The 21,186-nt window shown below is 38.7% G+C and overlaps 1 protein-coding gene across 1 annotated transcript in view; it reads right to left on the minus strand.

The window, feature by feature from the left end:
* The window catches only part of hpcal4 (hippocalcin like 4), a 27,994-nt gene extending 19,715 nt beyond the window's left edge, over window positions 1-8,279 (minus strand). Inside the window, exon 1 of the mRNA XM_048201274.1 lies at window positions 8,128-8,279. The gene's annotated coding sequence lies outside the window, so the exon portion shown is untranslated. The remainder of the gene's footprint in view (window positions 1-8,127) is intronic.
* Between the last annotated feature and the right edge of the window lie 12,907 nt (window positions 8,280-21,186).

Raw genomic sequence — 21,186 nt, forward strand, 5'->3', positions numbered from 1 at the left:
TTTGAGGTTATTCTGTGCTATGAGTTAAAAAAGGTTAATAATACTAATACCTATATAATAACAATTATTTCTAAGGAAAGCAACACTATTACTAACACAATTGTTAATATTGAGGGTTACGGTGCATTCACACGTGTGATTTTTTTTTTTTACCAAACCAGTTCAATTCAATTAAATTCAATTCACATTTATTTGTATAGAGCTTTTCACTATACACATCGTTTCAAAGCAGCTTTACAGAGAATGCATGTCAACATTACAATTTAGAGAATCTGGTATCGGAGGTGGCTGTCCAATGTATGTACACTGTAAAAAATGACCGTGATTTTAACAGTAAAAGACTGTAAAAATGCTGCGGTGAAAAACTGTTAATTGGTTTACAGAAAGTTCCCGTACTATATGCGGTGAATAACTGTAATAGATCTAACGGTACATTTAATGTAATTTTACGGTAAAATACCATTAAATTCACAGTTTTTGGAAGTGAAAATAACAATTCATTGTAAAATTTACAGTGAAAAACCGTACATTGACATTCCCACAATTCCCTGCGTGACACTTCACATTTGATATATTTTCGTTGAAATAACTCTGTTTCTTCTTAGTTTTTCTCATTTTTTTCTAATCAGTTATGTACATTAGGGTTTTATGTTACACCTAATGTTGTTAAATTAATGTTTATTGCATTTTTAAAATGTCATGTGTGTTACCATGATGGTGTTTAGTGTGTGTGTGAATGACACTGTGTGCACCTTCTATATGTTAGTGCTGTCCTTCTCAGCTTGTGGAAAAGCTGCTTGTGATGAACTTTGATTCATCATGTGACTCTCATCACCACTGTGTTTGGTGATTGTCAGTGTATTATAAAGGTGCAAAACAGATATTAGTACTTCATTAGGTTGGTAAATTAACATTAATATCAGTTAATGAAATATGTTATTTTACCGTAAATTTAACAGATTTTTTTTTTACGTTGCTACCGTATTTTTTACTGTAAAGTTCTGGCAACCACAGCTGCTGTTTTTTTACCGTAAATTTTACTGGGAATTTTTTTACAGTGTAGTTTCAGTGGAAATCCCGCCCTGAAGCCGATTCTAAACATTTAATTGGCCATGTCAGTCACAATAACGATTGCCTACACCCAACCCTGATCCCTAAACCTACTAGTCACTGTAACCTGAACCAATGAAATTGGTTGCAGTGCGGGGATTTCCGCTGAACCGCTTGGGAAAAAAAATCACGCGCATTCACACAGGTATTAACGTTGCTAGCCAACTGCATTCATGCAACACCGGAAAGTAATGTGATTGGCTGTTGCCACTATGATGGTCGCATCAGCACCGAGCTTCAGACACGCCATCCGTCAAGAGTCAACACCGACGCCCCGTATGAATGCATCGTTAGTGAACTCATCCCGCACCTTTTGTGCTACAGACATGAATGATATTTCACTCATGTGGCTTGTTGAGGAGAGGTGTGCTATTACCTGTCTAACCATTTAGGCCAGAGGAGCCTAAGTCAAATTCAGAGTTTAGCTCCAACCTCAACCTTGCATTCACAGTACTTCAGAAAAAATCTGTTATTAAATCTGATATAAATGATAAAATATTAACATAAATAAGAAATTAATCAATATAGAATATAAATTCAAAGTCATTCAGTTAATTTCCTTATATTATTGGGGGGAAAAATCTAATTGAGATACAAGAGATGGTAATACACTATCTACTCAATGAAATTGTGGCAACAGATTACAAGCAATATTATTAATTAAATTCAACACATAAGAACTGAGTTAGAATTAATCAAAAGAATTCCTTAAAAGTCAACCATTGTGTAAAATTAGCAAACACTATTACAAAAACTACAAACTGACATAAAAAGCAAAGAGTCAAACTGGCCAACTAAATGAAACACTGATCACCATATTGGTGACCAAACATTTAAAATAAAATCAACATCAACATCTAAACCTCTGTTAATTCTTGTGTTTCTATTTCCTTCAGTGATTCTGCTTGTTATCATCAGGTGTCTTCAATGTTGGCAATAAAAAATAAAGTTATTCTGATATTTTTGTTTAAATTTTACTTAAATTTTATTCGTTTTAAATGGTTGACATTTAAGGAATTAATTTGATTCATTCTAACTCAATTCTATTTGTTAAATTTAATTAATAATATTGCTTGTAATCCGTTGCCAAAACTTTATGGAGTAGATATAGCGTATCACTTTTTACACTGCAGAAGATAATCTAACCAGCTAAACAAAATATTATAAAATCATTATAATTTGTGGTTTAGGACACAAAGATTTAAAGCTTCTGCTAGAGTACAAAACAACAACATTGTAAACTGTTTTTTTGAATAAGCGTATGTCATCCATCTCTGTAGGCAGAACAAAATATTGTACCATTAAACGGCTGTTCCAGATGCTGGAATAATAACTTGAGCACAATCAGTATTTAGTATTCAGAACGGTGTGTCACACAGGTGCACAGCCTTTCTGTGTTCATTTTATTGTGCTGCATTTGATTTAAGTGGCTTGGCAGGCGGTATTTGAACTGTGCCCTCTCAAGGATGGCACTTGGGGGGAAAATAAATGGAATTATGAAATGTGGTGGCCAGTTTGGGCAGTCGATGTAGTGCACTGCAATGCCTCTAAAAGAAGTGCACTACACTGGCGAATAAAATTTGTTTGCATTTTCCTCTGAAAAAAATGTGCAAATCAATCGTAAAAATCAAAAGTTTGAAATTTTAGCACTTGGGAGGTGCAAATGTATGTTTGTATGAATATGCTTATTTTCTATTGTCAGTTCAATGTCAAATCAATTTGTGTTCAGATCAATAAGCTGGAAACATACAAGCAGTCAGATGCTAAAGGATGTGCTGCACCATACTATCTATAGATTGGATACACAGTGGGCGTTATTCTATGCCAACACTAGGTTTGCCATGGAACAGTCAGTCCTACTTCTGAAAATCAGCCTTATCATGATTTGTATTTTATATCCTGCCTTATCTATATGCTGTACCATGTTGGGTAAGCGCATTGAACAATTTGTTTCTAACACCCCGGGGCGTCATCCGATAACTCCAGCTGCTAAATGTATCTGACAGCATCCCCCCGTTATGACACTGTACTTGCCTCTCATTCAAATTCAGAACAGGAAGCAGAGCAAAGAAGAACAACAACAACAACGCCAGCAAAAAAAGATTAACAGAAAGGAAACAAGCCAGATCGCTTCTGTTTGACATGACGAACATGCACAATATTAACAGGATCCTATCTGAGAGGGGAACAATACGCAATCGTCGTCATTCGTTCTTCCATGCAGGCATTCCTTTGTTTTTCCATGTCGAGCTGCCCAGAGGCCATTAGATCGGCCTCGCCAAAAAGCTGACAACTGTGTGTGGCTTTCAGAGCATTGCCATTTTAAATCTGCCATCCATCTCCATGAAAACCAGAGCGTGTGACACGGGTAATCAGTCAGTCGGCCATGCGTGTGAGTGTATTGCGATACTGTCCCCAATGCTCTTGTTGGGGACAAAATCAAGGGGACGGTCAGACGTGTATGTGCTGACCCTATGACCCACAGTCTAGTACTAGTATCTTTAAGTTCACTTAAAAAATCATCTTCAACCCTAAAAAAGCCTACTGTACCATATCTGATACGCAAATATCTAAAGCCTCTTATCTTCTACATGCCTTCTGTCTTCTGATTGATATAGTGTTGTCAAAAGTTTATACATGTCAAAAGTCAAAAAAATGAGACGCTTTGAGCGCTGTTGAGTGGATTCGTAAACCCCTCTGATTGGCCTTTGTGTTCACGCGCTCATCAGATATGTCTATGATTGGCTACAGTGATCAACGCATGGGAGCTTTTGAAAGCACAGGATTTTGCCGTGTTCACACCGCAGGAACTAGGAATGATTTTAGTTGTAGGAACTGCTTTTGGGGGAACTAAATTAGCCCCTACTTCAGAGTAGTGTCTAAACCAGCACTATAGGAACTATCAGTGACGTAAGTGTACGTTGATTGGTCAAACGCATGTCAAACACAGACACCCAGTATTTTCAAAAAGGCGTGTAAACATATTTACTTCTCGAATGTGGAAAACAGCGTTAAAGGCATTTACCGGTTGTCTGCGGGGTTGTGTTCTTTTCTCCGCCCCGATGATATGTAATACTGAAAGCTGTCATAGGAGATTTCGTCTCTTAGCCCCACTTTTTGCTCTTTCAGTCGCGTAGATTATGCGTTTACATTCTATCTCAGTTATCACAAAACCCATGACACACAACAAACACAGGTCCAATCACGGCATCTTCCATTAACCGTTTTTTAGCGTTTGCAAATGCCATGCTTAAAGACGCAGCTGTTGGCCACATCTGAGTTTCCTATTCCCGTGCGAATGCAATCAGGAACATGGCCCAGGGGAGAAATATGTTTCCGGGGAACTATCCTAGTGGCTAGTTCTTATAACTGAGTTCCTAGAACTATTCAGTGTGAAAGCCCCTTTTGAAAGCATTTTGAAAGCTGGACCGGTCTACTGATGCGTGCTTTCAAACGCTCCCATGTGTATCTGTGTAAGTGCTCGGTGAGAGCATCACTGATGTCTATTTACAACATGTTTTTGAAGCATTGATAGCAATCACAGATATTATTATATATTGTAGCCAATCACAGATATATCTGATGAGTGTGTGAACACAACTGCCAATCAGAGGTGTTTACGAATCTGCTCAACAGTGCTCAAAGCATCACATTTTTAAAATTTCAGTACCGACATGGTATTGCGGCCGGTAATTTTGACAACATTAGATTGATATTTTATACTTTTTTTTAGCTGGTAATTATAAAAATGTCCCTCTTCAGGTTGTGGTACACTTGTTTTTTTTTTTGCTGTGAAATCATTACTTATTTAAGAATAACTTTTATATTTTTAGTAATATTTCAAGATGAAAACTTACTGCACTAAAGCAACTGAGGTTTACTTGATTATCCATCACCAAAAAAATCATGTTAAATTGTGAGTATTAAATATTATACATCAGGCTTTTGAGGAATGTTTATCTCTCAATCATCAGTGTATTGTATGTTTTGCCCCCCACAGTTAAAATTGTATGTTTTTGCTCAGTTTGGGCCTCTGAATTAAATTGAAACCCTAAAAACAAAAAAAAAAGACAAAAAAAAGCCTACTGTACCATATCTGATACGCAAATATCTAAGGCCTCTTATCTTCTACATGCCTTCTGTCATCTAATTGATATAGTGTTGTCAAAAGTACCGACCGCGATACCAAGTCGGTACTCAAATTGTAAAAATGTGATGCTTTGAGCGCTGTTGAGCGGATTCATAAACACCTCTGATTGGCCTTTGTGTTCACGTGCTCATCAGATATGTCTGTGATTGGCTTCAATGATCAACGCAAAGGATTAAAGAGTCATTCTTACCTTTATAGTTCGAAAAGTTCACTCAGAAAATGTGTAATATGAGGATGCGCAATGCTAGAGCCTTTATGTAAACAGGTCACATGCTGCATTTGTCCAGTCGGTGACACTGGCACCGCAAATATGCAGATTAGGACTTTAACCCGGGGTTTAGGAATGTGCATTATGAAACGGTAGATTATGAATACCCAGGATTAACTGTCAACCCTGGGTATTGTATGAGCAGTGTGAAACTTGAATAAAATTAACCCAGGATTCCGTTTACCAGGGGTTTAGAATGACCCCGGGTTAAGTGTGAAAATCCCTTCTATGAGTTATAATAGCCTGCTTTATCAAATATGACACTCTCATGTATCAAACACATATGCAAACTTTAGTTTAGATTTGTTTTTTTATATTTTGTCTAAAGGTTCAATAAACTGTTCCATTTAAAGAAAGATTTTTCTGACTAATTCATATGTCAGGCTTTGCAGGGTTAAAGGACAAAGCTGCTGCCACAACAGCACAACTTTTCAGAGCTTTCAAACTAAGCAGATATTACAATCGCCCTCCACTTCAGCAATTGAAGTGTGTCATGGTCAGACAAAGTAATGAGACCATGGACCTCCACTCTTCACATCATTAAACCATCCCACATCTCTCCAGCTCTATGCTGTGTTTCATCTGAGCATACATAATCACTTCTGCATCCATTCATTATTTGAGCTTAATGAGCAGTAGCCGCGAGACATACTGAGCTCATTGAGGCTTCACGGCCACTCGCAGGCCCGTCCAAATGGCCGCATGGACGCAAACAGACGTGGCGCCAACAAGCCGATGCTCTCACAACTCACTGCTGATCATTTTAGTGACAGTTCAATGGTGAGCACTTGGTGACCAGTGAACAGAGCACTCAAAGAGCAGTCAATTATTTATTTAACTTCAGTTTATATGCAGATTGTTTGCAAATGTAAGATCAAGAGTTGCACAAGCACACATTCACAAAGAAAGAGATGGAACAGACATGGGAGGTGTTTTAAAATCAAGCAAGCTGCATTCCTAGACAGCATCTTTGGTGCCTGACAGGGTTTATATTGTTAAAGAAAACCATTAAAAAGTAAAATTTTCATTAATTGAAATGAAAAAAATATGTTAACTGAAATAAAATAAAATATAGTAGCTAGTTGCTAAGGCATCATTTCTCATTTTATTTTATTTTACCTGGAAGTATTAAATAACTAAATCTGAAATAAAAATTAATAAGAACTGTATAGACATTTAAAAAAAAAAAAAATACTAAATTTAAAATAAAAACAGAACATTTTCAAAGTAAAAACTATAATAGTATATCAGTGATAAAATAACACTATGCCTGATCCCAAAAAATTCTCTACAAGGCTACAGTATGGTGACCAAAAAAAAAAAAATGCTACATGAGCTTGTGATGCCTAAACAATTCTGCATGCGCCTATGATGCCAAAAACGTGGCATGTGGCAGTGCCTATGATGCTCAAAAATGCTGCACACATTCATGGTGCTCAAAAAATGATCCATAAAATATGCTGTACGTATGATACGCAAGCTGCACAAGTGTATAATGCCAAAAATGCTGCCCAACGAAAGCGTCCGTAAAGGCTGCAAGCACATATGATGTCCAAAAAAGTCTATGATTCCCAAAATTCCTCTACTCACTTATGAATGATGACCACAAATTCTGCACACCTCTGTGATGCCCAAAAATGAGCTATAAAATATGCTAAAAAATATGCTGTATGCACATGATGTCTAAAAATGCTGAATGAATCCATGATGCCCAAAAATGAGCTATGAAATATGCTTTATATGCACTTATGATGCTCTCAGCTAGCTGCACATGCCCATAATGCAACAAAAAAAAAGAAAATCTGCCCTATTAAACCATTCAAAAATTCTGCAGGCATGATTCCCAAAATTGTTGCAAGCACCTATAATGCCCCAAAAAATGCTGCATGAGTCCATGTTGCCCAAAAATGCTCTATGCACCTGATGCCCAAAAATACTGCAGTTCCCTATGAGGCACTTTTGATGCCCAAAATGCTGCAAGCACCATGCTGTCTAGGAAGGCAGCTGACTAGGTTTGGAGACACAGCCATGTTGTCCCACTGATACATGCGTGGCGCAGCGCAGACACAACACTGACTCACATCCACGCATTCATGAACTTTTCTGGCACCGAGCTATTGATAAACAGACCTTAACGCCTCGTCATTATGTCAATAGCACGAGCAAATAAATGCAGCAGACCAAGTCATCAAATAAGTCATAAGCTAACTTAACACAGTTATTTGAATATAAGGGCAAACTAACAATCACGCAACAGACTTATTGGCTTAAAAATGCATGTATAAATGCATATTCCGTTTTGTTTAATATTACTTCAATGACTGTACTGTATCTATATGACTGCACAAGATATCAATACAAGAGTAAGAATTAACTACATGATATTTATTAAAAGTTGTAATGGCACATTCTTGAAAAACATACATCTCCTTATAGCAAAGGGAAATAAATATTAGTGTTTTTTAGTGTGTGGGTTCATTTTTAAAATATAAAATCTGTATGTTGTATTCAGCGAACCTTGAAGGAGCAATGCGCACATTATGAAATGATATGAAATGACAAAGAAGAACTATTTTAATACAGATACAATATTACTCACCCAAATATCGTCAGAGAAGTATCCGGTCTTTTATTTATCGCTCAAAGTGACTTGTACTCTCGCGGTTGGAGGAGTAAACTGTACTTCAACAGAGAAACGCCACCTATTTGTTTCTTCCCTATGAGGAGGATGAATGGAGCGGTTTCGTTTCCCTTGCCAACACATTTGCATAAGGACCGCCTAATCCGCCTTCTGATTGGACAATATCAGAGATTAGCGCGACTGTCAAAAAATATTCGCTTTTAATTGGATAGTATCAACTGTCAGTCAAAAAACAGCTAGTTGCCGCATACCTTACAAACTAGCGCTTGTTGCACCTTCCTGCGGGCATCACTGCATGCCAACAGAGGAAATGTGCATGTTTATCTTAACTAGAACAGGTGCTTTAATCATTTGCATTACACTTGTAGAAGTATCTATCTATCTATCTATCTATCTATCTATCTATCTATCTATCTATCTATCTATCTATCTATCTATCTATCTATCTATCTATCTATCTAAAATTGAAAGTCAACCCAGGAAATATTTCAAAATACAAATTTTGACACTGCTTACTATACTATACAAGAATGTCAATTTTGCAATTTTGTCTAGATGACTGCTATTGTATCACACTAAGATTTCAAAAGTAGGTAAAAGTTTACTGGGAAAGTTCATGTAGGCTAGTACACAAAAAATAATTATGCAAATGTCTATACAGAATATATGTTTTTTAATAATGTGTTACATATAAACAGAAAATTCACATTTGCATGTCAATTTTTTGTATGTAAAGTCATAAAATATACATTTGCAGACATTTAGTAGACATCACAAACATTCCATGTCATGTATGAATATACATGTATGTCTAACAGATTTTGATAACTGAATGGATTTTTTTTTTTTTTCAGATTTGATTAGCAAGTCATGTGCATTTAGTTATTGTGCAAATTTTACTTCCTCTTTTGCACATGTGCCAAAACACATGCACCTTTTACTGTTTAGAGAAAAACAGAGAGAATTGAGACAAAGTGATTGAGAAAAACTGTAGTATAAGATACCACTAGGTGACCCTACCTTGTATTGTTTTACATCCAATACCCAGCGATCAATTCTAATGACTATATTGACACCTGAACAATTGCTTGATTGGCAGGTAGTTTTCTTCTGTGACACAACATTTCAGTGTTTTGTCTTTAATTTCCCCCCTTGCATCTTTTTGTACGGTTTTGTCCCGTCCTTCCTCTGCATCACAGTGCCTTTGGATCACCTTGGTCATTTAGCATCACATCAGGAAGGATGTATTTGTTTGCTGGACTCACCTTCACGCATATTCTGGGTCAGACTAAAAGAACATCAGCAGACATGTCATGCATGTCCCTCTCTGTGTCCTCCCACTCCAGGCTCTCTCGCAGATGAGAAAATAGGGCACTTTAGTGGCAGGTGCCAGTATGAAATAATTTCTGAGAGGAAAGCAGCAGGTATCTTGTTTACAACCAATTGCAGTTTCTCAGAGATGGGCAGCATTTGGTTAACAGTTGGTTCTCACTGTGGGCTGCTGTCACAGTCAATTGAAAGTGCGCTGTTTTGCCCTGCCATCCACCCTGCTGTTGCACACATGCTATTCTAGAAGTTGATCAGACCCCATAATGATACTGTGAAATCTCACTGTGATGAGACCTCTTTTGTGGATTCTTCTTTGGAGTGGATTGGAAATTTTGGGTATATTTTCCCTGCTGATTGAAAATCCATTGCTGGTCACCAGCATAAGGTATGTTTTGCATGTTGGGACCAACATGGGATGCTGGTTGCTGGTTTGCTGGACCCCCAGCTCAGTTTTGCTTGAGAACAGCACTATAGCTCTAACCAGCATAAAAATAAAGGTTGCAAACAATTTTGATCCCCCAATAACCTTTCAGTGAATAGTTCTAAATACTATATGAACTTAATCTTAAAACTATATGTACTTGCAGATAATTAAATAAAATATCACTTATTTTTACTTAGGAAGAGTACACTTTCTGTTTCTTAACACACTTAAGTACTTTACAGTAGATTTTAAAAAATTATTATTGTTAATAAGTATGTCAAAGAATCGGCATCAGCATAAAAATGTGCCAATCGACTGTGCGGATCACTCCTCTGTGGTGACCCCTGACAAGAAAGGGAGCAATCTGAAAGAGAGAGAAAGAGAGCGAGAGAGAGTATGTCAAAGAATCACTCTTAAATTCCACTAATTGATTTAATATAAATTTAAACTATAAAATACATTTGTACTTAATTGCAAATACCATGTACTTAAAGGATTGGTTCACTTTCAAATAAAATATTCCTGGTAATTTACTCACCCCCATGTCATCCAAGATGTCCATGTCCTTCTTTCTTCAGTCGAAAAGAAATTAAGGTTTTTGATGAAAACATTCCAGGATTATTCTCCTTATAATGGACTTCAATGGCCTCCAAACGGTTGAAGGTCAAAATTACAGTTTCAGTGCAGCTTCAAACGATATCAGACAAGGAATAAGGGTCTTATCTAGCGAAACGATTGGTCATTTTCGAAAAAATGGAACAGGCGCTGCGTTCGTTCCGTAAGTAGAATAGGGAAGGCGTAGGACATACAGCGTAAGCTTTTTGAAGAATACGAAAGTGCGGTTTAGGCGGAAGCACTTGGAAGGCGATCATTTGTTTATATAAAGCATATACATTTAAATTTTTTTCCGAAAATGACCGATCATTTCACTAGATAAGACCCTTATTCCTCGTCTGGTATCGTTTGAAGCTGCACTGAAACTGTAATTTTGACCTTCAACCGTTTGGAGGCCATTGAAGTCCATTATAAGGAGAATAATCCTGGAATGTTTTCATCAAAAACCTTAATTTCTTTTCGACTGAAGAAAGAAAGACATGGACATCTTGGATGACATGGGGGTGAGTAAATTATCACATTTTATTTGAAAGTGAACTAATCCTTTAAGTGTCCAAAACATTACATTTAGTTTGCATGAGTACATTATTTCTGTACTAAGTACTCTTTTTAAACATATGCTTTTTCATAAGGGTAGGCCACATAGACTAGCATTTAAAGTTAACCAATAGCCAAATAGCTATGTAATTATTGTTTTAGGCTACTGTTGTAAGTAATGTAGACTTTCTAAAAACTGTGCCAGCAAGTAATTTGATGCCAGTTCCAGTTTGTGATGTTCATATAATCCTTGAGTGATGGTAAACAGATTTGGCTTGCTGTCCAAGAGGGCTCGAGCTTGAGACTCGACTCGAGCACTAAAGTCCTGCCGCACTACTTAATAAATGAAGTTAGAAATGAACGGATAGAAATAAGGCGAGAGATGGGGTTGTAGAGGGATGCCAGAAGAACTGTCACGGTATTGAGGTAAGCAGCTGTTTATATGCGCTTACGTAATGATTGACAGGATTATGAACCAGCTCCTCCAGAGCAGCAATAACTTTATTATAAGTTTATGGTAATAATGGCCCATGAAGATACATTTAAAAAGGAAGCATTAAAGGGATAGATTACCCAAAAATGAAAATTCTGTCATTAATTACTCACCCTCATGTCCTTCCAAACCCTAAAGACTTTCGTTAATCTTTTGAACTCAAATGAAGATCTTTTTTGAATTCTGAGAGCTTTCTGTCCCTCCATTGACAGCTACGCAACTACTACTTTGACGCTTCAAAAAGTTCATAAAGAGATTGTAAAAATAATCCATATTAATTTAGCGATTTAGTCCAAATTTTCTTAAGAGATACGATCACTTTATATGATGAACAGATTGAATTTAGGCTTTTATTCACAGTTTAAGCATGTACGCTCAACGTGCGAGAACCAATGAGGTTCATTCTTATGTGTTATGCAGCACGTTTGAGCTTCTGCAAGAGGTTTGTTCTCGTTGTTCTCAAGCAGGTTCGGATGAGCTTCTGTTTATGTTCAGTGATCAAAGTTTATATGTGAATAAAAGCCTAACTAAATACTCAAAATCGAAAACTACTTAAAATCGACCTTTATGGCTCCACATCAACTGCAAGCTTCATGGAATGGCCTTTATATTCCTGATAAAATTCACTACCTACTTTTTTTTTTCTTTTTTTTCATAAGTTAAATATATTGCCAATGTTGTTTAATGTAAAGTAATATCTAGTTTTATTCCAGTGTCCCAAGGTGCTGCTGTTCATGGAAATGCTGTAAACACTGTAATATAAACGTCTGGTAATACATCATTCCCAAACCTATAGCAGATTGCCACCTCAGCTTTGTTTTTCCACACACAGCCCCATTTAATCTTCATCCATTATTTGGCATGATGGAAAAAAACAGTTTAACAGTTTAAACGACCTTTCCGCTTGTCTCAAAGGGCGCCCTCCCCAGCTTCCCTCCCTCCATCTCTCTGCCAACAGCCCACCATTGTAGGGAAAACAAATTAATTAGAGTCTGAAGAACTGGAATCTTTGTAGCCAGCTAATCAACAGTGGTAATAATTAAGCAAAGAAGGGACAGCATGTGCATTTAGAGAGGGGTGACGTGGCTGGATCAATGGGAAAGGTATCATGGCACAGAGCATCCAATCAGGCTATTGTGGCGCTGTTGCAGAATTACCTGACCTCAATTCCCCTTCCCCACACAACCTGACCTTTAAAACAGAAAGACATTTTATTTCTTTTTTATATCAGAGGCCTTTTAATCAAGTTAGGGCAAATGTCTGCCTCTGACACTCTTTGCTGAGGTCATGATTTGCCATTTTGTTTATCCTGTGACAGAAAGGTTAGCTCAAAAGACGAGTCTGCATGATGATGGTTAAAGAGGCTCACTCAGGATCACTTAGTAAAATCAGGTAAGAAATATATTGACAATCTTCTTGTGACAAACATATATAAGTAGGAACTTGATTTGTACACTTTCAGAAGAATTTGTAATTGTTGTTAGCCTGTGCAAAACTTGATGCCACAATACTAAGTGTTGCTGAGTTACTCTGAGTGGATTTTACCATGGATGCTAGGTTGTTCTTTATAGTTTTCTCAAGTTTATATGTAATAAATTGTCATGGTCTGTTGCAGAAAAGAGGTGAGATTGGCAAGATCTAATCGTAGGTAATAGTTTATTTAACTTGATCTCATAAAAACTAATAGACGAAAAAGCAAACAGGAACAGAACAACCGATAGCATGTGATGAGAACCAACAAAGAACTGAAAGAAACAGGGCAAACCAATCAACGAAATCGAGAACAAGTGCAAAACTTAAACAATCAAAAACCATGGAAACAAACTGAAACACAGGAAATTGAAGTAAAACACGCATCAAACGCACCCCAAAACGGAAACTCACAAAGATTACCAGTAACATACACCACTCCCCCCCATCAAGAAGGTGCGTCCATGTGCCTTATTAACATCAATAATAATAAAAAAGTTCAACGGAGGAGGGCAGGAGAGGGATTAGGTGGGGGACGCAGAGCTTGCACAAGGGATAACCACAGGAACTAGGGCAGAGAAGATAACAGGAGGAGCCAGGGAGGAGACTGGGGGGAAACTGTGGCAGAAACCAGTGAGGAGTTAGCAGTAGGGAGAGCCAGGGCAGAATTCCCAGCTAGAATCCAGGGACATAAGCCCACAGTGGAGTCGAGGGAGGGAGGGAGGGAGGGAGGGGTGGAGACTTGGCAGATGGAACCAGGGGAACGAGTGACTGAGGTGGAGCTGCTAGTGGTAGAGACACAGGCTGAACCAAAAAAACAATGAGACTGGGTAACACAGAGGGTTCTGAAGACCAAGGTGGAGCCATGGGGATAAGCGTTTGAGGCGAAGCTGGTGCACCGGAGGACTGAGGTGGAGCAGGAGGCAAGGCAGAGCCAAACAGAACCATAAGGGTGGAAGGAACGAGTTGCAGACGAAGACCTGTAAGTCCAAGGTGACTGACCAAGGCAGAGCCAGAGGGATGAGGAAGCCCAGTGGAGCCGTAGGGACATCGGTCCCAGGTGGAGCCAAGGGGGCAAGGATCCTCGGTGGAGCCGACAGGTCCACGGGCCAAAGTGGAGTGACGGGCTCAGAGGTTATAGGCGGAGTAAAGGGGTGGCAGTCCAGGGCTGAACTGACAAACTATCAGCCCGAGGCATATCCATGAAGCAGATAGTGCAGGAGGAGACAAAGGCCTGATAAGAGGCAGTGAGGACAGGGCTGAAGGACTAGGTAGTGCAGGCAGGGTGCCATTTAGTAAATGGCCCTTCTGGTTGATACTGGACAGGCAGATTTCTCAGGAACAACCCTCTTGGATGACGTGGAACAGACAGACATCTCAGGAACGGCCTCCTTGGCTAATGCCGAAAAGGCAGAATTCTCAGGCACGGCTCTCTTGGCCGACTCGGAATAGGCAGAGGAGGGAACATCATAGACATCAATAATTCAGTGCTGGGCAACAAAACAGGCTCGATGCAGGGCATCGAAACAAGAATAGTGCTCTCTTCATACTCCAACAATATTAAGAGTTCAGCGCACTTACATCCGCTGAAATCGAAGGGACAGGGCTTTATTCCACTCCCTCATTCCACCAATACATCCACAGCACTGGCACGGACGCTGTTGCGTTTTTGTTGGGCTTGGGCTCCGGGACGATCTTAAGGCTCATTCACACCAAAAACGATGACTGTAAAGATAATTATAACGATAACTATATTAGCGTCCACACCAGCAGATGATATTGTTCTATATATTCTAAGAGCGTGCTTGTCTGCTGCTTTAAATGCTCAAACTTGTTATAGCAGGATTGATTCTGATTGGCTGTCAGTATTTTTATAGTTCATCAGCTGGTTAAAATCGTTCTGAAAGTGACTCCAACTATACCGTTTCTCTGTGCCGTTATCGACTCTGCTATTCTTAATATTGAGAATGATTTTTAGAGCTATATCTTTATCGTTATCTTTTTAATTATCGTCCTTGATGTGAATGGGCCTTTAGGCTCAGGCATTACCTCTGGCGCTGACATTGTGGTGGACTCAGGCTCTGCGTCTGTGGTAAGCTCGGGCTTAACGCCCGAAGGGCTGGTGGCTGCGGATGGTAAACGGGGAACCATTATAGAAGCACCCGTTTTACATACTACGTGGTCCGTCTCTGTGTTGAGACCTGCCTGGAAAACACACACACACACACACACACACAGGCTGTTGTCGTCATAGTGGACAAGATGGTATCCAGGAAGGCCTGTGTGTTTCTCTCGAGGGACTGTTCCCCATGCGAGAGGAGGAGGATTTGTACTGCAGTTAGATCCATCAGTATAGGTCCATTCTGCGGTCATGGTGGGCTGCAGAATAGAGGTGAGATAGGCAGGATCTAATCGCAGGCAATAATAGTTTATTTATCTTTAAACTCAGGAACCAAAACACGAAAAAGCAAATGGGAACAGAACAACCGATAGCGTGATGAGAACGGACACAGAGCTTAAATACACAGGGCAAACCAAAAAATGAAATCGAATGAAACACAGGAAACTGAACTAAAACACGTGTCAAACCCACCCAAAACAAGAAACTGAAACAGATTTCCAGTAACAATAATTTTGTCCCTTGGTGGCCCAGTTTTCTCTTTCCATGAAAGTCCATAGGATTTTTTTCCACCTGTTTTATCATCCAAAAAAATCCCATCTGAATGCTTAGAAAGCATTAGGATTTGAGGTATATACATATACATAATGTGGGTTTTGTTCAAAGTATGAACAATAATAATTAGGAATGCACAATATATCTGCAATAAATCAGTTATCAGTCAGATATTACATATTACAAACATTGCATTAATATAATATTTATAATATTTGTAATATTTAAACATATTTAATATCTGTATTACCAATATTGGACATTTATATGCTAATTTCCCCTACTTTTACATATAAATTACCTTACCTTTTTATCTAAACCTCATTTAAAGGATTAGTCCACTTTTAAATACACTTTTCCTGATAAATTTACTCACCCCCATGTCATCCAAGATGTTCATGTCTTTCTTTCGTCAGTCGAAAAGAAATGAAGGTTTTTGAGGAAAACATTCCAGGGTTATTCTCCTTACAGTGGATTTCAATGGCTACCAACAGGTTGAAGGTCAAAATTACAGTTTCAGTGCAGCTTCAAGGGCTTTAAACGATACCAGATGAGTAATAAGGGTCTTATCTAGCGAATCGATCGGTCATTTTCGAAAAAAAATACAACCGTTTATGCTTTATAAACAAAATATTGCTTACGGAAATATTGTTACGGAAAAAAACGAAACTGGCGCCGCGTTCTTTCCGTAAGTAGAATAGGGAAATCGTAGAATATTCAGCGTAAGCGTTATGAAGAATGCGGAAGCGGAAAGTACGTTCAAGGCGACATTTTGTTTATAAAGCATAAACGGTTGTATTTTTTTCGAAAATGACCGATCGATTCGCTAGATAAGACCCTTATTACTCATCTGGTATCGTTTAAAGCCCTTGAAGCTGCACTGAAACTGTAATTTTGACCTTCAATCTGTTGGTAGCCATTGAAATCCACTGTAAGGAGAAAAATCCTGGAATGTTTTCCTCAAAAACCTTCATTTCCTTTCGACTGACGAAAGAAAGACATGAACATCTTGGATGAAATGGGGGTGAGTAAATTTATCAGGAAAAGTGTATTTAAAAGTGGACAAAATAAAACAATTAATGATTTAGAATAAACAAATAATTACATGTAATCTTTAGCAAATCTCAAAATGAGTATTCGTTATAATTATAATGTTGTATAATCATTATAATGTTGTGATGCCTAAATTCACTTGTAGCATTTAGTGTTTTAATTTAATTTTAGACAAAATAGTATAACATATTGTATTGTAATATTGTACATTTATTTGAATATGAAATAATTATCTTAATTTTATCAAGCAGAATTTTTATATCAGTCTTGATTTTCTTGATGCTCCATGCAAACACGTCCTCCTTGGCTCTGGCTAGAGAGATTTATTAAGTTCACTGTAGGAGGTGGATGGCTGCAACCTGTAAGATGTCTGTCTGATGGTAATATGTGTTACCTGGGGCATATATGCCAAAACCTATGACCTGACGAACAAGTACTGAGAATCTGTGCTGACATGCAGAGTTAACAAGTCTTTTAGTGATCTCAAGCATCTCTCAAGGTATCTAAGAAAAGACCTGACGTCTGAGTCACTGAGGTTAATGGCCTGAGGTCTTGCTGAGACCCTTCCGTTGTTAACAAGAAAAAATCTCAATGACTCACAAAGTATCAGTCTACTTCTGATGAATGGAAAAAAACCCAGAAACCTGAGGTAGAAAAGGTGTGTAGTCCGAACAGTTTGCTCTTCTGTTAACATTTGCCTCCGTCAGTGTGATCCAAGGACACAGAGGCAGTTCTTCTCAGCTTGTCATGTAGACAGACAGTCTCCGGCAGTGACATTGATGTTTGATGTTTTAGCGGCCGTTGGCTCATCTGTCGCACGTCCAGTGCACATCTGCCATCAGCAATCTAAACCCTGACACAAACCATATCTCAGATGTTTGACTCTAAAGAACAGCCTCTGAACACACACATCCATCAGGGTGGTTTAGCTCATGCACATTACTTTTTGTTAGTATGTCTGGATAAGAGCATCAGCTAAAAGCTTTAAATGTAAATGTTTACCTACATCATTACAGTAAAATGACTGTGCTAAACTGAGAGTTTATTCATAAATAGAGAGTAAGAATAGATTAAATGAATCATCTAAATGCTGATGTTTACTGAATGCTTGATGTTTATTCACTATACAAATCATCAGATACTGTTGGACCATGTGTGCTTATTGTTCAAAGCTTAGATTAGGTTAGGATTTATTTATGCTATTAGTTCTATAAATAGGTGGCCTTGTGGTTTTAAAGGAAAAAAAAAAACAAGAAATAACTGCATGAAAACCACTTCTGTATTGCTCTCAGTCTTAAGTCATTTCTATTGGAATAAAATAAAATAAAATAAAAAATGGCTAAGATATACTGCATTTTATTAATTCAAAAGTGTCAAAAAAATTAAAAAGTGTTTTGTTTGTTTTTTTGCAGAAAATATTTGCACCGCCAATGGAAATAGATCCAAAACAAAGCAGAATCAACTGCCTTCCAAGCAACAGAGTTTCAGAGTCAGTGTTTTTAAACAATTTGGTTGATTGAATGATTCAATGACTCACTTACAAACACATTAATTTGTTTCATTCCTGGATGAATCAGTGTTTTTGAGCTAATAGGCTGAAATTAATTATCCAATGATTCACTCACAAAGACAGTCACTTGTCGCCACTTACTGGAGTAATTCAACCTACATAAAGAGTTAAAAAAAAAACTATAAAATTAATATTGTTAAACATTATGTTCATTTTCTAAAATATTTTATGTTCTACTATATTTTTTCCCCCTGAAATCTGTAATTTATGACCTGATTTGGGCATATAGTTGTAGCAGCAGAACTGCAGGTTGAGGGTTTTAATGTAAACAAACAATCTCACATCCATGTCAGTCTTTCTTCCGCTTTACCTCGACCCCTCCTTTCCTCAGCACCTCTTCATACACCTGTCACACACTCACACATTCTGCCTCCCTGGATGCGGCAGCCCTGACCTAGTTTCTATAGCAACCGCACAGGTCCTCCAGGGCAAAGAAAAGGCCTGTGACAACCACCTTGCAGGTTCCCTCTCTTCTTTCATCCGCAGAGAGGCTGGTGAGAATAAAGAGGAAGGGATGGAAAAAAACAAACAAAAGAACAAAAAAAAAACCAAAGTAATCTATCTATTAATGTCTACTTTCCTGTCATATACATTTTACTATAAATATCCTCTCACTTTCTCATACCCATCCCTCTCTCTTCTTTTAACATGCCAGCTCTATCAGGTCTCAAACAAGCATCTGATCTCTCTTGACCTCACATCCACTGTTACTGAAGTAGAATATTTCTTATTCTTGTTCTTTCTGTACAAATAAATCACTCTCTTAATCACTTACATCCTTAACTTACAAAAAGTACTTTACAATTAATAGAAACCAAGATAGATAGATACCATGGTAGTACTTGTGTACACTGTACCTGTGTACACTGATGAGCCAAAACATTATGACCACTCATAGGTGAAGCAAATTTTGTTGATTATCTCCTAACAAAGCCATTTGTTGAGGTCTGGGTAGATTAGATGGTAAGCAAACAATCAGCTCTCATAAACAACGTGTCGGATGCAGGAGAAATGGGCAGGAGTAAAGACCTGAGCAAATTTGACAAGAACCAAATTTTTATGGTCAGACGACTGGGTCATATAGCATCTCTGAAATGGCAAGGCTTGTGTGTTGCTCCCGGTCAGCAGTGGTAAGAATTTCCCAACAGTGTTCCAAGGAGGCACAAACAACAAACTGTCAACAGGTTGTTGGGCATTCAAGGCTCACTGATTGCACGTAGGGCAATGAAGGCTATCCCGTCTGGTCTGAGCCAAAAGAAGGTCTACAAGTCACACAAAATTTTAATAATGGTTATGGGAGGAATGTGTCACAACACACAATGCATCGCACTCTGCTGCGTATGGAGCTGCGTAGCCGCAGACCACTCAGAGTACCTATGATGACCCCTGTCCACTGTCAAAAGTGCCTACAATGGGCACGCGAGTGTCAGAACTGGACATTGGAGCAGTGGAAGAAGGTTGCCTTGTCCAATGAGTCCCGTTTGGACGGCCGTTTATCTGGGGAAGTGATGGCACCAGGATGCACTGTGGGATGACGACAAGTCGATGGAGGGAGTGTGATGCTCTGGGCCAGTGGTTCCCAAACCTGTCCTGAAGGACCCCCAGCATTGCACATTTTGTATGTCAAACTTATTTGACACACCTACTTCAGGTCTTGCAGTCTCTATACTAATGAGCTGATGAGTTGAATCAGGTGTGTTAGATGAGAGGGACATCCAAATTGTGCAGTGCAGGGGGTCCTCCAGGACAGGTTGGGAACCATTGCTCTAGGCAATGTACTGCTGGGAAACCCTGGGAAACCTACAAATTGTTGCAGACTAGGCACACCCCTTCATGACAATGGTGTTCCCTGGTGGAAGTGGCCTCATACAGCAGGATAATGCACCCTGCCACACTGCACACATTGTTCAGAAATGGTTTAAGGAACATGATGAAGAGTTCAAGGTGTTGGCCTGCAAATTCCCCAGATCTCAATCCAACTGAGCATCTGTGGGATGGGCTGGACCAACAAGTTCGATCCACTTTGGCTTCATCTCGCAACCTACAGGACTTGAAGCATCTGCTGTTAACGTCTTGGTGCCAGATACGGTACCACAGGACACCTCTTGTGGAGTCCATGCCTTGCCGGGTTGACGCTGTTTTGGCAACAAGTGAAGGACAGACAGTATAATAGGCAGGTGGTCATCTGGATATGTTCTTTTTACAGTATTAATTCCATTACTTATAAAATATTATATTATATTATATATCAAGTATTACCATCTGATACCATCATCTGACCATGGTACTACTCTAGTGATTTTTGCAAGGGATATAGCTGCAAAAATGATCGCTAAAATTATTCAGTTGTTATTTTAAACTTTAAAACACATTTCACATGACAAAAAGTGGTAAAAAAAAAGGGTACCACAATGTCTTAGTGATTGCAGAAACAAAATATACTACAGGAGGGGCTCCAACATCCTTCTAGAGGTGCTACAGGTATTTTCAACATTGCCCCAGTAACAGGTGGTGTGTGTCTCTGTATTTTGTGTGTGCGTGTGTGTAGGTTTGCAAACAGGCCAGTTGGCTTCGAGCAGGCCTGACCACAGGCTGACCATGGATGTGTGTCCGTGTTGTGAGGAGGAAGGGAAGGTGCCTCAGATTAGCACTTCAAAGGCACAAGAGCCCAGTGTGGAGATTAAAGCCCAGCGTGTATCAAAGCCCCTCAGGTGGCCAACAACACACAGGTGTCCCCACACAACAGCGTTTGTGTGTGCGTGTGTCAGTGGTAGAAGGAGTACAGTATTGATGATAATATGGACAAATGACTACGAAATGTAAGATTATGAGAGGAAATGAGCATTGCTGAT

Source organism: Megalobrama amblycephala, linkage group LG9 (assembly GCF_018812025.1).
Source record: "Megalobrama amblycephala isolate DHTTF-2021 linkage group LG9, ASM1881202v1, whole genome shotgun sequence".
Taxonomy (NCBI): domain Eukaryota; kingdom Metazoa; phylum Chordata; class Actinopteri; order Cypriniformes; family Xenocyprididae; genus Megalobrama; species Megalobrama amblycephala.